Source organism: Marmota marmota, unplaced genomic scaffold (genome assembly GCF_001458135.2).
Source record: "Marmota marmota marmota unplaced genomic scaffold, marMar, whole genome shotgun sequence".
NCBI classification, from domain to species: domain Eukaryota; kingdom Metazoa; phylum Chordata; class Mammalia; order Rodentia; family Sciuridae; genus Marmota; species Marmota marmota.
In genome coordinates this window covers 110,501-127,263 of record NW_026000023.1, presented here as the reverse complement: position 1 = coordinate 127,263, position 16,763 = coordinate 110,501, and positions in this window count along the sequence as shown.

The following is a 16,763-nucleotide window of genomic DNA, read 5'->3' as shown; positions in this document are numbered from 1 at the left end:
TATAATTTATATTTATATATTTTGGACTGCATAGGTGTGTTATAAAGATCAATGGTGGTGAAGTCTGTGTGGATTAATGTGAAAAGCAGCCATGTAGAAGATTGCCAAGTTATTGCCATGGAAACATCTCCAATTAGGAAGAAACCTGTAACACAAATTGCAAATATAATGGAGGAGGCTGGTTTTGTTTTTAGCAAACTGTACTTATATAGGTGCCTTCTGCTCCCTTCAAATGAGCCATTGTGGGAAACTGTCAGTTATTTCATTTATTTCAGTAATGAATCTCTGCCTCAAAATTGTTTGGAATAACCTTCTGGTATTTCTTTTAGGCTCATGGCACATCTTCCCCCACAAATATCCTGAATGGGAAAACATTTTTGATGTATCAGGAGGCCCTAATTTAAACCACCAAGTCTTAAGAGAAAAAGTAGCAATTCATCTAAGAAAAGTTGGAGATAAAGAGACAAAGAAGATTTGTTTATAGATTATTCATATAATTATTGTATCTGATTCTAAAAAGTAAGGCAAAAGTGCGGGTTTACATACACGTACATGGAATAGGGATGTGGAACAGGTGTGAATAAGAGAATGAAGAAGAAGGAAAGAACATCCTAGGTATTCTAATTTATTGGTGAAGTAGTGACTTACCTGTCACAGAACAAAGAAAATAAATGAACAGGCTGTGAGTGCTATAACACCTCCCCTACCAGCCCCATCAGGAAAATCTTCCAGCTTCAGCCTTGTTTGGACACTTTCTGAAACACCAATGATGCTGCCAGCTGGAAGGCAGAAGGTCCCATGGGACAAACCACGGGAATGCCTTTTCTCCACCCAGGATCTGCACAGCATTGTCACCATCTCCCATCTCAGCTGCTGCAGAAGGCCAGCCAACAGGACTGGATTCAGACTTGTCAAGGATTTCCATTTGATTTTTGAGGAAAAGTTTCCTTTACAAATTGGCCAAATTGCTCCTAAGCTGCAAGTTATCTCCCTCCCTATCCAAACACTTTTCCTTTTCCCTATTTCCACTATTCTCTCCCTGTGACCTCCTTCTACCTCTAAAAAGATGAGCATTTGTTTCTTTTTTGGTTTTACTTTCAAATAGAATGCTGCTCCTTAGAAATCTTCCAAATACAGTAATTCTTGAAGAAGCTGGATGATTTACAGATCAACAAATCCCCAGTAGATACTTTGGGATATTTGTCATAAAGCCTAAGAGACAGATGGGCAATTTTGCTACCCACAGAAAGAAAAATCTGTAAGTGAAGAGCAACCAACCCATCTCCCACTTCCTTAAGAAACCTAGTTATTGCTTTCTTTCCCTTTGTCAGACAATTTCATTTTAAAGTTCCTACAAAAGAGACAGGAACATTCTTGCTTTGTGAATTCTGGTATTTCCTTACTTCACTGTGTGCCATTCCTGGCCAATATTAATGATGGACTAAATTCTCAGGGTTTGCTATATTTCCTGCATCCCAGAAAGGCTGTCTCTCAGATTTTTCTGAGGAACCCTTGAGGCTAACCCAGGATATAGGAGAATAGCCTGTGATGTTGTTCTTAATTCTCTGTAGCACTATCCATCTTTTCACCCTGTAATTGGCATATCTACTTTCCCAACTTTCCAGTACTGCTGATTTGTCACATTTTAGAAACTACATTAATGTAAGTTAGAGTAGACTAAGGTTTCATATTCATGGATTTTGTTTATTTTATCTATCTTAATTTCTGGTGTAGATTACTGATTGCAGAGGTGATTAATATGGTTTATTGTCTCAGTCTAACTCAGTTTAATAATCAATATGAAATCCTTGGTAAAGGTAGACATAAAAGCTGTGAGGTTAGAAGTTACATAAAAAGTTAAATCACAGCTCACATTCTAAATACAACATCCAAATACAACAAGGAATTTAACATAGGATGGAGGGATACAGGTGTCATAGGAAACACAAAAATTATTCATATGCTACTACAGTGTTCTATGTATTGTACCAGGAATGGAATCCTAATGAGAAAACAGGTGGGGGAAAAACATGAAAAAGGAAAGGGTTCTATCAAACATTCCTAACAAAAGATAAGTCTGAGTTTTATGCTCTTCTGGCTATACTGGAATGCTCTGAATAATATTATGTCAGTCTGTTTTTAGGGTATAAGTGTGGAGAAGTGTCACAATATGCGAGGGATCAAGGTCTCTCCATATGGATTGGGCTGGCAATGAAATTACCACACAAACACTGAAAATACCTTTTGGGGCTTCAGGATGGATCTGCAGCCTCAAGAATCAAGCTCCAATGCTGGAGAGCAAGAGGAGCAAGGTAGGCAAGGGGGAAGAGGCAGGAAAGAGAGAGAGCATGCCCTGAACCCTGGTATTTATTGGGGAAAAGACATTCCATAGAAAGTTCCACTCAAATAAGGCAGGAATTGGGTTTCAGAGGGTGGAGCCTTGCTTGGGTGATATCTTGTGATCAGCAGTTTGACATCTTGGAAAGTAACACCCATCTCAGGTGTTGTGTGGGATCATAGGCAGAGAGAGAGAGAGAGAGAGAAATGGCACACATATGTCACACAGTCCAATCAGGCAGTAACCTCAGTCCAGTTCCCTCAGTCGCTCAAATGTGTACAGCTCATACACACAGCCCATGAGTGGCTCATGACAGAGAAGCTCCTACTTTATTTTAGAAAAGAGTGGTGAAAACCAAAGAGTAGAGGGACTTCACAGGTCATCTGGCCTTTTCAGGCAATGTTGACTTCTGCCTTTCAATGAAAATTCTATTCTAGCTTGGAGAACGGTCCTGTCTCTAAACAGGCCTAGAAGTGATTCTTTTATTTCTTCCTGACCCAGCAGTCCATTTATTCTTCAAACAACTCTGTTCAGCTTTCCTATAGAAAAGGGAACCTGCTTCCATGTGATTTCCCTCATATGAATATCTCGGCCCTTCTCCATGACATTCTCTCAGATGTTTGAAACAGATACAAAACCATCCATCTTGTGGCCCAATGTATCCCTCTACACCTTGCTTTTATTCACCTATATACCACTACCTCCTTCAATAGGTATCTCCTCACAATATTTTTATTAGAATATTAAAATAATCAATGATTATTATAGAAAATCCAAAAATGTATAAACATCCCTAGAAGTGTGTGATCCACTGGAAAAATTGAATATATGACATAGACAAAATCAGGACAAAAAGAAGTAGTTGTTTGAAGGAAACTGGGTGAAAATGACATTGAGCTGACTGAAAATAGATGAACTGAGGAACAAGATAAGCCTGGCCACAGAAGATGCTCCATGAAGAAAAGAGATCTTATGCCATAACCCCGAGGTAGGAAAAGGTACATGTTGTGTAGAGAACTGTGCAAGATCAATTTGGCAAATGGGTTATAAGAAAGAGAGGTAAAAGATGAAACTATACATCTAGTGGGGCAGGAAAGACCTTACCAGCAAAGGTATTTATTTATGTCCAAAAAGTTCTAGGAATAAATGTCATTATTTTGTTTAAGGAAAAGAATAGGATAAAATTTTTGTTTCTGCAATGTCATTCTGCTGACAGGATAGAAAAAGAATTTAAAATTTCTGGGAATCTAGTGCCTAGGGCAATTTGAGTAACTTAAAGATACTTAAGAGTTTTTATAACAGAGATTATTTCAGAAGAGAGCCAAGAAATAAGACTAGAGGTAGGACTGAGCCTGGGGCAGATCCATGAAAGAGGGGTAGAAGACTTAGAACTTCATTCCCAGGACAATGTGAAGGCTTTGAAGAGTGATCAGCAGAGTGTTCTAGATCAGGGCTCCATTTACAAAGAGTTCATTCAGGCCACAGTGTGAACAAGGAATTGGAAGTAGGAGTGAGACTAAGACAGAGATAAGAGAATTGCAATTATCCACATGAGAGAATATAGTAGCCTGGATGGAAGTGGTAATACTAGAGAGTGTTTTATTAGAAATATACAGCATGAACTCCAACAAGATTTAGTAATTGATGTGATTATGATATTGCAACAGAATATCAAACATCCAGTACACATACATTCTGTGCCTGCACTGTGTTCTGCAGTCTTTAGGGGTGGGTCAGATCACAGGAAGTATGGTCATATTAAAAAAAAAATAAGAGAGAGAGTTTCTACTTGAGGTAGGTATATCACAGGATAGTGGGATATACAATTCAAAAGTTCCAGAGAGATACTGAGCTAGAGATTTAGATTTGGAAATCATCTACATACATGGGGCAATTGAGATATTCAGAGTAGATGAGGTTGCAGGGAAGATGTCTATAGGCTGAGAGGGGAAAAAGATCTAGAGACAAACAGTGAAAAACAGAAATTAGTGACTTTTCCTTTTGAACCAGAATGGGCACTTAAACCTACAGCTGACACCTATTGTTTCTAAATACTCATCTCCTAAAGATGTTTGTTGCTCATTATTCCCAATAATGACTAGGGCTTACTAAGTCCTAGTCTTAATATTTCTCACTAGGGCTTACTAAGAATTTGAGATGTGTTTGTACAACAATCATCCTGAGGTGGATCTGCCATGAAACTAATAAAGCTTCAAACTTTAGGGTCCCTCACTTGCACTGGCCTCTTGTGAAATATTTGGTGGGGACTTAATAATGTATTAACAAGTCAAATGTTTTTATAAAGTTTTCAAAAGTAAAATACAGGCATATATCCATGCTATCGCATGTTTGGTTCTAGATCACGGCATAAAACAAATACAGCAAAAAGTTCAATCACATGATATTTTAGTTTCCCAGTGCATATAAAACTTATGTTTACACTATACTGTACTCTGATAACTGTGCAATGGTATTAAGTCTGGAAAAATGTATGTGTCTTAATTTTGAAATACTTTATCGTTAATATAAATAAAAGACTAATGATCATCTGGGCCTTCAGTGATTCTTAATCTTTATGCTGGTGGTAGGTTTTGCACAGATGTTGATGGCTTTTAAAAAAAATTATATTTAACAGCAGAATGCATTACAATTCTTATTACATATATAGAGCACAATTTTTCATATCTATGGTTGTATATATATAGTATATTCACACCAATTTATATTTCCATTCATGTACTTTGGATAATAATAATAATCACATTCAACCATCATTAATTACCCCATGCCCCCTCCCTTCCCCTCCAACTCCTCTGCCCTATCTAGAGTTCCTCTATTCCTCCCATGCTCCCTCTCCCTATCCCACTATGAATCAGCCTCCTTATATCAAAGAAAATATTTGGCATTTGGTGTTTTTGGAGTAACTAACTTCACTTAGCATTATCTTCTCTAACTCCACCCATTTACCTGCAAATGGCATGATTTTATTGTCTTTTATTGCTGAATAATATCCCATTGTGTATATATGCCACTTTTTTTTTGAGAGACAGAGACAGAGAGAGAGAGAGAGAGAGAGAGAAAGAGAGAGGATTTTTAAAATATTTATTTATTTATTTATTTATTTATTTATTTATTTATTTCAGTTTTCGGTGGACACAACATCTTTATTTTATTTTTATGTGGTGCTGAGGATTGAACCCAGCACCCTGCGCGTGGCAGGTGAGCACACTACTGCTTGAGCCACATCCCCAGCCCATATGCCACATTTTTAAAATCCATTCATATATTGAAGGGCATTTAGGTTGGTTTCACAGTTTAGCTATTAGGAATTGTTCTGCTATAAACATTGATGTGTCTGTGTCCCTGTAGTATGACCTGCATCTAATAGAAGAAAAAGTAGGCCCTAATCTCCATCATGTGAGATTAGGCCCCAACTTCCTTAATAAGACTCCTTTGGCACAAGAATTAAAATTAAGAATCAATAAATGGAATGGACTCAAACTACAAAGTTTCTTCTCAGAAAAAGAAACAATCTGTGAGGTGAGTAGACAGCTTACATCCTGGGAGCATATCTTTACCCCTCAAACATCAGATAGAGTACTAATCTCGAGGGTATATAGAGAACTCAAAAAGATAAGCACTAAAAAAATAGCCCAATCAATAAATGAGCCAAGGACCTGAACATATACTTCTCAGAAGATGATATATAATCAATCAGCAAATATATGAAAAAATGTTCATCATCTCTATCAATTAGAGAAATGCAAATCAAAACTACCCTAAGATTTCATCTCACTTCAGTCAGAATGGCAGCTATTATGAATACAAACAACAATAAGTATTGGTGAGGATGTGGGGAAAATGGTATACTTATACACTTCTGCTGGGGCTGCAAATTAGTGCAGCCAATATGGAAAGCAGTATGGAGATTCCTTGGAAAATTGGGAATGGAACCACCATTTGACCCAGCTTTCCCTCTCCTAGGTCTATACCCAAAGGACTTCATATGTATTTTTCAGGTGCTCTAGAAGGTCTTGAAGGTATTTTTTTGGCCAATTGAAAGAAGGATCAATTTTTCAAAATGCTAATTTACAAATGTATTAAAATAACTGATTTGGCAACACTATATAGGAGCCTCACTTCTAAGTTTCTGAGGACTTAGGAGAATGCCCCATTCTCTCTATTCCTCACTTTCTCTTCCCATTATGACCCAGATCAGACTATCTGCTGAATCTCCTCCCTTTTTCCCTCTCTCTTTCCCACATTTCCCTTAGCCCTGAAGTTCTTTACCATGATTTTGCCATGGGTTCTTTTGACAAAAAAATGAAAACTATGGCTCCTTCATAGGATGTTTTGTTAAATGCATAAGATAAAACACAGAATTGCAAAGGAAACCAATTATGTTGAAATACAGTTCTGCAGCAGCAGCATCAGAGAAACTGGAACAGAAACAATCTAAGCATTTAAAAATATTAATGTAAAAGAAAGTGAGAATCTTTTAACTAACATTTCACATAAATTCCTATGAACTTTACGTATCTTTTATAGTTTTCAGTTTTTGCTATTTCTGCAAATGTAGATAATGTATTCCAACTGGTGAACTAGGCTTGCTGATCCAATGACAAAAAACAAAACATCTTTAAAATATTAGAAATAAATTAGTATAATTTGAAATATGTTAAAAATGAAACTATATTCATAAGAAGTTTTAAATACATTGAATATATTCCACAGGATATATATCCATTTACACATATTATATACATTGTCTCTCGCTCACTCTCTTTCTCTCTCTCTCTCTCTCTCTCTCTCTCTCTCTCTATATATATATATATATATATATATATATATATATATATATATACATAAAATTATGTCACTGGATAGGTATGCATTCTTGTTTACCAGATGTATTAATAGTAATACAATAACTAGAACAAATTTTTGGTTAGTAAATTTGGTCAGTGGCAAATTGGCCCACTTCTAAAATTATCCTCCAATAATTAAGCTATGAAATTAATTCACAATGATTCAGAGTAAAGATGCACAGAGTCCCATTAGCAGAACTCTAGATTTTTAACCATATTCAGACTTAAAGAAGGCAATAATACATATAAAGGAACAATATATCTTCAGGAGAATTTCATAAAAAGGGTATTACAAAAATAGGCAAGTGAAGGGACATGTGTTGGAAGTTCTGTCCTGGTACTATCTGACAAGTATAGCTTTGTTTTGGAGATTGGCAGCTTGAACACACAGAGTCAGAGGTTAAGAACACTCACACTCAGATGACTGACTCAATTGCCATGATCACTAACCAACCTTGTGATAATGTGGCTTCCAAAGTAGTAGTTCCCTACAGGAAGAAGCAGCACTGATGACTGACTTAGGTGACCAGGTTTCCTTGAAAGATTTATGGTTGTAAATTAATAAACTGGTATTTGAGATTTATATGTCAGTTACTTGCAAACTATATCAGCATCTGGGCATGATATCTTGAGACACAAACAAGTTTACATTTCTAGTTCACAGGCTAAAAAAGCAGTTATGGCTCAGAGGTGATTTCATGAAGGCAAAAGTCACCTTGTGAGCTTTCTTAGAGGCCAGTTCATTTGTTGAACCTCTACAGGTAGCATTATGATTGACATGTGTCCTAAAATTAAACCTTGATTATCAATCATCTGCTAAGGATATAGGGGTTCTATATGGTAGCTGGGATTATAGCTCAGTGGTAGAGTGCTTGCCTAGCACATGTGAAGCATTGCGCTTTATCCTCAGAACCACATAAAATAAATAAATAGGAAAAACAGGTATTGTGTCCATCTACAACTAAAAAACAAAAATGGAAAGAAAAAGCTTTTGCCCTAGGACATGGATGGTTAATATTACTTAGTTATTGTTGCCAGCCAAGAAGAAATAAAACCAATAGAAATAGGTGTGTACTCACAAAACACTGAAAAAAGTGAACAATAATGTATACAAGCTTAATAACACCCCAAACTCATTTCCTATTAATTTTGTCTTCATTTGCTCTACTGTGGACACACTGTGTTCTATGCCCTGAGCCCAGGTGTGTTCCAATTTTAAATCATAGAACTTACCTTTCATTTTGCATGGAAAGTTCTTCCTTAGATATTTATATACCTATCTCCTTCATATATTTCAGGGTGTTTTCCCAAAGAGACCTTCTCCATATTTATGGTCTTAATCCTCCTATTCTTATGTAAAATGCTTTGTATATCTTGTTTATGCCTGTCTCTCCAGCTACTGTGCAGTTTACATGAGGAAAGTGATTTTGATTAATGTTTTTTTTTTTCCATTTCTCTATCATAAGAACCTAAGTGAGTAATTGGCATGGGATAAGTACTCAACAAATGTATTGAATGAATTAATGAGTAAAAATGAATAAAACAAGGCAGTTCTTTAAGTCAAGAATTACACTACTTTAAGTTAGTTGAATTGCAACCCTGCTTCAGTAAAAGTTATGTGAAATATATGTCTAAAGTTGTTAGCCATATATTTGTTCAGAATTTCTCCCTATATGTCACACACACAAAGTCATTATTTACAGTGGAGAAAATGCTGCACTTATAATTTGTGTAGCTCATTTGCTATTGTTTGAACATATCATTTAACATCTACTTCAGATATCAAATCAAACAGTACAACTAAATGTTTTTATGGGGATATAAATGCACAGATGTTTAAGTGTGAAGTTCAATGATTTCTTATAAATTTAAACACCCATAACACGTGTATCCATAGCTCATTGTAGTATAATATATACAGCATATGTGTATTCCATATGTGAATATATTACAATTCATTTATCCAGTCTCCTTTTTAGGAGCATTTTGGATGTTTCTGTTTGGGAGCTATTAAGAATAGAGCTGGTATAAGACCGTACAACAATTTTTAAGTTATGATTTCATTTTTTGGAAAGAAACAGCTAGGAGAGTAATTGTTGTGATGTAATGTAGGTATATGCTAACATTTTGATATTTAGGAATAACTCTTAATTTTTACTGACTTCACTTAATAGTTTCTAATAGTCATTTTGCAGATTCCTTGGGATTTTGTATTCAAACCATTATGCTGTCTGTGAATAATGACATTTACATTCTTTATAACTTCAATTTTTTTTTGCCTGATAACACTAGTTAGAAGTCCAGTATGTTGAATAGGTGCAATGAGGAAGAATCCAAGTATTCTTAACTGAGAGTCATTACTATAAATGGGTTGAATTTTGATTTATGCTGTTTCTGAAACTAAGTTGATTAAATCTCTTTTATCTCTGTCATGTAAAAAATGTCATAAATTATATTGCTTGATTTTGAAAGTTGAACCATCCTGGCATTCCTGGGTTATTTCTTGCCAGGTTTTAATGTATTAGTCTTTTTACATATTGATAACTCAATTTGTAAAATTTTATTGTGGACTTTTCCCTATGTACATGAGGAACATTGGTCTATAATTTCCTTTCTGGTAAGGTTCCTGTCCATTGTTTTTTTTTTTTTTTTTTTTTTTGAATAAGCATTATTCTGAGTTAGGAGAATTCCATCTTCCATTTTCTGAATTTCTATAAGTTGACTATTATTTTTTTCTTAAATGTATAACTAGAATTCACCAGTGCAGTAGTGTCAGTCCAGAGTTTTCCATAATGGGTGGGTTTTAATCATGAATTAAATTTCATTGACTCCTACCTCACACCATTTATGAAGTTTAATTTGAAATAGATCATAGGTGTAATCATAAAAGCAATTTCTTCTTGTGTTAGGGTATGTGGTTTTAGTCCCATGGAATTTGCATCATCTAATTTGTTATATTTATTGACACAATTGATCAATTTTTATCATCCAAGTTTATAGGACCTGAAGTAATGTCACTATTATTCTCCCTCTTCTCTTGCTCACTAATGCTACTTGTTTCACAATTACGGATCCTTTCAAGTGTGGGATTTATTGTTTTGTTTCCTCCTCTATTTTGTATTTCATTGATTTCTGCAATAATTTCATTTTTTCCACTTTTGGCTGAATTTATTCTTATTTTTTAATATTTTAGGGTGGAAACTTAACTAATTGATTTCAAGTCTCTTTTTCTCACTAAGACAGACATTAAAACATATTTTTTCTCTACACACAATATTCTACATGTTGTATCTTCATTATCATTTGATTTCTAATATTTCCTAATTTTATTTGTGATTTCTTGATTAATGGGTTACTACAAATAATAATGCCCATTTTCTAGATGTTGATATACTTTCTGTCTATCTTATTGTTGTTGGTTTCTTAGTGAATTCTGCTGTTACATAAAATTTTATTTTATTTGAAATACATCACCTAGTGTATTGTTTACCTTGGGGAATGTTCCATGTGCATTTAAAAAGAAAGGATAATTGATAATGGTTGGTGGAGTATTTTACACATTAACTGAGTTAAGTTGGTACATAAATAATTCAAGTTTTCTATATGTTTAATGATTTTTTGTATTGTCTTATTAATTATTCAAGGTGGGCAGTGCACACTTATAATCCCAGTGGCTCTGGAGGCTGAGGCAGGAGGATGCAGAGTTCAAAGCCAGCCTCAGTAATGGCAAGGCTATAAGCAACTTGGTGAGACCCTGTCTGTAAATAACATGCAAAACAGGGCTCAGAATGTGGCTCAGTGGTTGAATCCCTGAGTTCAATCCCTGGTACACACACACACACACACACACACACACACACACCATTATTCAAAAGGTAAAGGTCTCTTAATATTATTGTAGGTTTTTCTTTTTTTGTTTATTTCTATGAAGTTTTTGCTTGTGTATTTTGAAGCTCTATTATTAGACTGTGAATATACCTTTAGCATTTTAACTTCTTGGTGAATTAAATAACTCTCTTAAACTCTTAGTTTATATCTTGCAATTGATTTGATACTAATACAGTCACACCAGGTTTCTTAGGTTGTGGCTCAGTGGTAGAGCACTCCCCTCACACAGGTGAGACCCTGGGTTTGATCCTCAGCACCACATATAAAAATAAATAAGTGAAATAAAGGTATTGTGTCCAACAACTAAAAAATAATCTATCTATCAAAGAAACACACACACTTGGTTTTATAGGATTATTGAAATCAAGCGAGGATCTTAATAAAAAAATATTCCTTCCTGATGCCTCTTTTTCTCTCATCATGCGTTAATCATTTAGTAGCATGGGACTACTAAATTAAAAGAATGGTGGCCCTTTCTCTCTTGCTTTTTCTTGGTGGCTAGTGGTTTTCACTGAAATATCAATGAAACATCACAAGGTTTTAAAATTTTGATAAATCTGTCAAATGAGGCTTTTTTTTGAAACACTTGCCAAGAATACTTCTCTAGAATGCTCATTTATAAAGTTCAAAATTGACTCTAATTTCTTACACAATGTAGTGAGCACAATGTAATAAACACAGGCCATCACGTTTGGATTAAGGAGTATAAGGGTTAAAGAGTAATGTGAGTGAGGTTGATGCTAAGAATGATGATATGGGAAAATTACTTCCTAAGCCTAGGCAAAAAAGGATTGAATTTGTTACCATGAATTCCATTAGATTTCTTGATTTTTTGGTTTTTTAAAAGCTTCCCTCTAAGTGATTTGATATTGCTGAACTTGGATACTATAGGACCTGGATAGAATTATAAGGCCCTGATGGGACCTCATTCAATACATAGTCTTGATTTTGTTTATGAAATTTTTATAAAAAATGATAGTCATTTTTTCAAGTAGTTTAGTTTTTGCTTTCCTTTATTTTTTGATCTTATTAGAAAGACCTTTTCTACTGCAGGATTGTTTACAAATTTTGTTCATTGTTTCTTCTAAGTCTGTAGTGGTTTCATTTCATGAATTTTTCCTGTATTTGGAACTTCTTTTGGTATAAAGGACGAGTAAGGATTTAATTTCTTATTTTCCCCTTCCTAATGGGTATCCAATTGTAGTTAATTAAAATGCTACATACATCTTATCCTGAAGTCATTTTCTATATTTTATTTGTTCCATTATAGATTTATTTACACATATCATGTCAACACCATGGTATTTTAGTTATTATAGCTTTACGATGTTTTAGTATCTAATAGGGGATGCTTTATAATCTTTATTCTTCTTTTTCAGATTTGTTTTTGTTTTACCTTAGGAAGTTTAAAGTCTGGTTCTTAAGAAAATTGTCAGAGATACTTACAAAATCTTCCCTCCATGAAGAATTCTTAGAGCCCCATATTTATTACAAATCTGGAGACCTAGTTTTAGATTTTGTTCTGATACTGGCTCTGTAATAAAAACTATAGATTCATGTTTTATTATTGTAAAGATGTTTGTAGGGACTTTAAAAAGAATTACTATATACTTGCAATTTTTTTGTCCATATTTTCATCAGTCATTAGGTAGAGCTCTTGTAAAAATCCTCACAATTTTCAGCACTACAACAGGTTCCTTGTACTTGCAAAAATTGGAAACAGAGTTCCCTGAGCTCTTTTTTGTTCTGAAATTCAGTTGTGAATAAATAAAAAGTGGTATATCATCAGTCTAATCAACGATTGTATTTACATCTTTGTAGTTGCTGAAAGGGCTACTCTACCAAGAAAGACTCTAGAAATGGTTCTTGGCAAGATGATTTGCCTGTTTCTTTCTTTTCCTCTGAGAACAGTTGGTGTTTTGAAAGAAACCATACTGTCTATATTTTCAGAGTTCTCCAAAAACAGGATGAAAGAGTATTTTATTTTATTTTATTTTATTTATTTTTTTCATTTTGCAAATAGGAAGGGTTTATTATCCACAGTTTAAAAATTCAATAATGTAATTTTTAAAAAATTAGGAAAAATTCAGCTCTGATTTTCAGATAAAGTATTTAGTTAGACACATTGTTTAATACAAGACTTTCTGGTAAATTGTTTCAAGAGTATTTTATTTTTGAAGCATGTAACATGATTGCATCTTCAGCGGAATAAAGTGATTTGAAAGCTTGAATTTTTGTGCTGTCAAAGTTGGCTATTATGATTAAAATAATACCTATGTATCTTCTTCCCATTCTTACTATTCATTGTTAGGCAAGAGCAGCTGGACAGAGTGGTTGATTTATAGAAGATAATCAAGGCTGTGATAATTCTCAGAAATCAAACTCTATATTTCAAAAGGCAAATCAAATCTATAGTTTGTATAATTCTGTTATGGATTGGAAAAGGATGGAGCAAATTCTGAGAGAAAATTGACCTTCAGCTGTTGGTGAATGACAGTCACCATTAAATTAAAATGGGTTTTTAAACTGAAGAGACCAAAAGTTCTTTTGTCCCTTTTGGAAAATTGCTTTGGGGATTCACTGATATAAGATTTCCACGGGACTTAAAACAGAAAACTTCAAAGAAAAGCTTAATAATAATCTTATAATTTCATCAGGAATAATATTCTTACGTAGAGGGTAAGGTTTTTAAATGGTTGACTCTTGTTGCAATAGTCAGTCTGATAAGGAGCTGTTAGTAATGCTTTTACATGAAAATAAATATGATAATCAAATAAAGCTGATGTGAATTATTATCACTATTGAAATTGGCAAGATGAAGGGAGTTTAGGAAAAACAAGATTATAAATAGGAATCAGGACTAGAGAATAAATTTAAAATTTTTGCAGTGAAAATCAGTTTATTGAATCCTCAAGTGCAGTGTATTTTGTGCAAAATAGAAATAGGCTATACCAAGTTGGCAGGCTCCTTAAAGCACAGCTATTAGTGTGCATTTTCACTGCTCCAGAGCATGTGTGACCAGGGAAAATCAAAACCACACTGCAGGATTAACAGTTCTGGGTTTCTAAAGTTACATAGTAGCCCCAAATAGACTTCCTGTATTCAGTTGTCACCACAGATTATCTTTTGGGAAATGTTCTTTCTTCTAGAGCCTCATTTGATCTTGTGGCCTCATTGCAGATTTAAAATCTTAATTGACATCCTACTCTACCAGAAGAGTGTGAGAGTACTTCTGTCCTCTGATACTGGCCAACAGTGGGATTTTTCATGTCTTAATACTGTTAATCTAACAAATTAAAAGGTATTGCTTTTGGCTCCAATTTGCATTTCTTTATGCTGTATGAGGTTGAACATTTTTCATGTCTTTTTTTTCAAATAGTTATGGATCATTCGTTGGTTTCTTCCTGTTTTTAATTGAGCCAAATTGGTGGGTTTCCTAGTGAATCTTATTTTGTGAGAATTACTATTTGGAAAAACTTTTAACTTCCTATCAGGGCTGAAGTTTAGTGCTGAAAATGCTTAATTTGGGCATTGGCTAAGGTGGAATAGAAGGAGCAAGTTTCTGCCTCGGAAGTAATAAGGAAAATGGTCCCTGAAGTGGTGGGAGGTCTTGTGATTGGTAGATATCAAATCTTTGCTACAAATTGAGCCCAGCAGGGATGAACAATTGTGTGGTGTAGAAAGTGATTTATGTATACAAGCAATAATGTCCTACTAAGACTTAGATATTTCAGTGTTCTGTGGCATAATTGATAAATGTATTTGTATGAGGGGTCTTGATGTTTGGGCATAGTCGAATGTTAAAAATAAAATAGGTTACCATGATAATACATTTTATAATTGTCCTGCTTGTTACACTGAATTAAAACCAAGGCAGTGATGTCGAAGGCATTTTCACATTTTCTTTGCATTAGTTTCTTGACTGACAGTCCTCTATTCCTGGACCTATGTGAGGGCAGGTGAAGTTTCATCTCTAAGATCAGGTGTACAGGAGTGGATGGAAAACATGAACATGTTTTAGCTTTGGTTTGTGTAACTTTCCCTTTGGAACTCATTACTTTGGGGTAGCTGAAACTGAAGACCCATATCTGAGTAGCATTCTAACAGTATTTCTCATTAGTTTAGTATGCCTTGTCTGTTGTAAGTATGCCTCTGTTTGAAAGGCATTGTCAGGGTGTTCTTTTGGTTTGAAGTTTTTCTGCTTTCATTTCTGTTCTGTTAATTTCTATCCTGTCAATTTCTTATACTTGTCCCTCTATTGAGACAGTTCTTTTTGTACTTTGTTTAATCACACTCAGGAAGAAAAAAAGTGAAAATTTGTGACATTTGTTTTCAGTTGTTTCAGTACTAGTGAGATTGCTATATCTTACTTTCTGTGTAAAGATGTAATATGGCATTTACTTTTGCTTCTGTAGTGTTTTGGAATTTTGAAACTTTTTATTAAAAAGGGAAAAAACTAAAAGAAGGTAGAAAATTTTTGATTTTTTAAAAATTTTCTTTCTTTTTCTTCAAATGCCCTTTAAATGTCTTTCTCCCTGTAGATGTCATCTTTTGTTTGCACGGGATACCAGCAAACAAAATAATTTAAAAATTTCTGCCTTCCCCTCCATGGAAGAATAGGCAGTAAATGAGTTAAGTTAGTAAATTATAGCGCACACAGCAGTTCAAAAGATGGTAGGTGCTAGTGAAGAAGAAGGCAACATTGAAGAGTATCAGGAAGTTTGGGGTTTCAATTTCATTGGAGTAGGGTCGGAGGAAGGTAATGTTTGAGAAGAGATTTAAAGGAAGTGTATAGGATAAACCATTTCAAGGTAGCATGGGTAAGGAAGAACATTCCAGGACAGATGATAAGAGGAGCAAATGACTTCTGGTGCTTTCTTTCTATGTATAGAAGAATATGGAAGAGAGCCAAACTAGAATAAAGGAGAGGGAGACATTAAGACATAGGGGAGGGAAAGAGGTAGGTGTAGTGGCTCTCTTGGATCATTAGAAAGGTTTTGGCATTTTGAGAAAGACATGACCTGACAGAATTGCTCTGGCTTCCATTTAGAGGAGGAAAACATGATGTTGGAAAGTAAACAGGGGATCAGGAGGCCAGGCCAGGGGCTTGGGTTAGGATGGAAATACTAGAAAAAAGGGGTCGGAATTTGATCTATTTAGAAGGTAGAACTGCCAGTAGGATATGCTGGTGGATCTGATAAAAGAGCGTGAAGGAAAGAATATATGAATGCCAGGTTTTTGACATGAGCAACTGAAATATGTCATTGTCATAAATAGAGATGGAGAAGACGTTGAGCATCATATTGCAGGTCAGGAGTTGCAATCTGGGCATGTTAAATTCAGGGTGTGTGTCAGACATCTTCATGAAACTGCTGAGTCGACTGTCAGATGTATAATTTCAGAGTTCAAGGGAGTAGTCTGGGATGAATATGTGAATTTAAGAGCCATTGCAATGTGGCACTTGAAACTTGAGGCTGGATGAAATCAGGAAGAGAGAAAGTATGGAGAAAGAAGAGAAAGGTCCAGGGCCCCAATTGTGAGAATGTTAGAAACAGCTGATGTTGGTGACTTAAGCTCTTGGTTACTCCTTGAGGTACTTCATTCCATGTCAGTTGGCTTACTGTTGTGTGATAATCTTAGTATACTCAACTGTCACTCCAGAATGGACA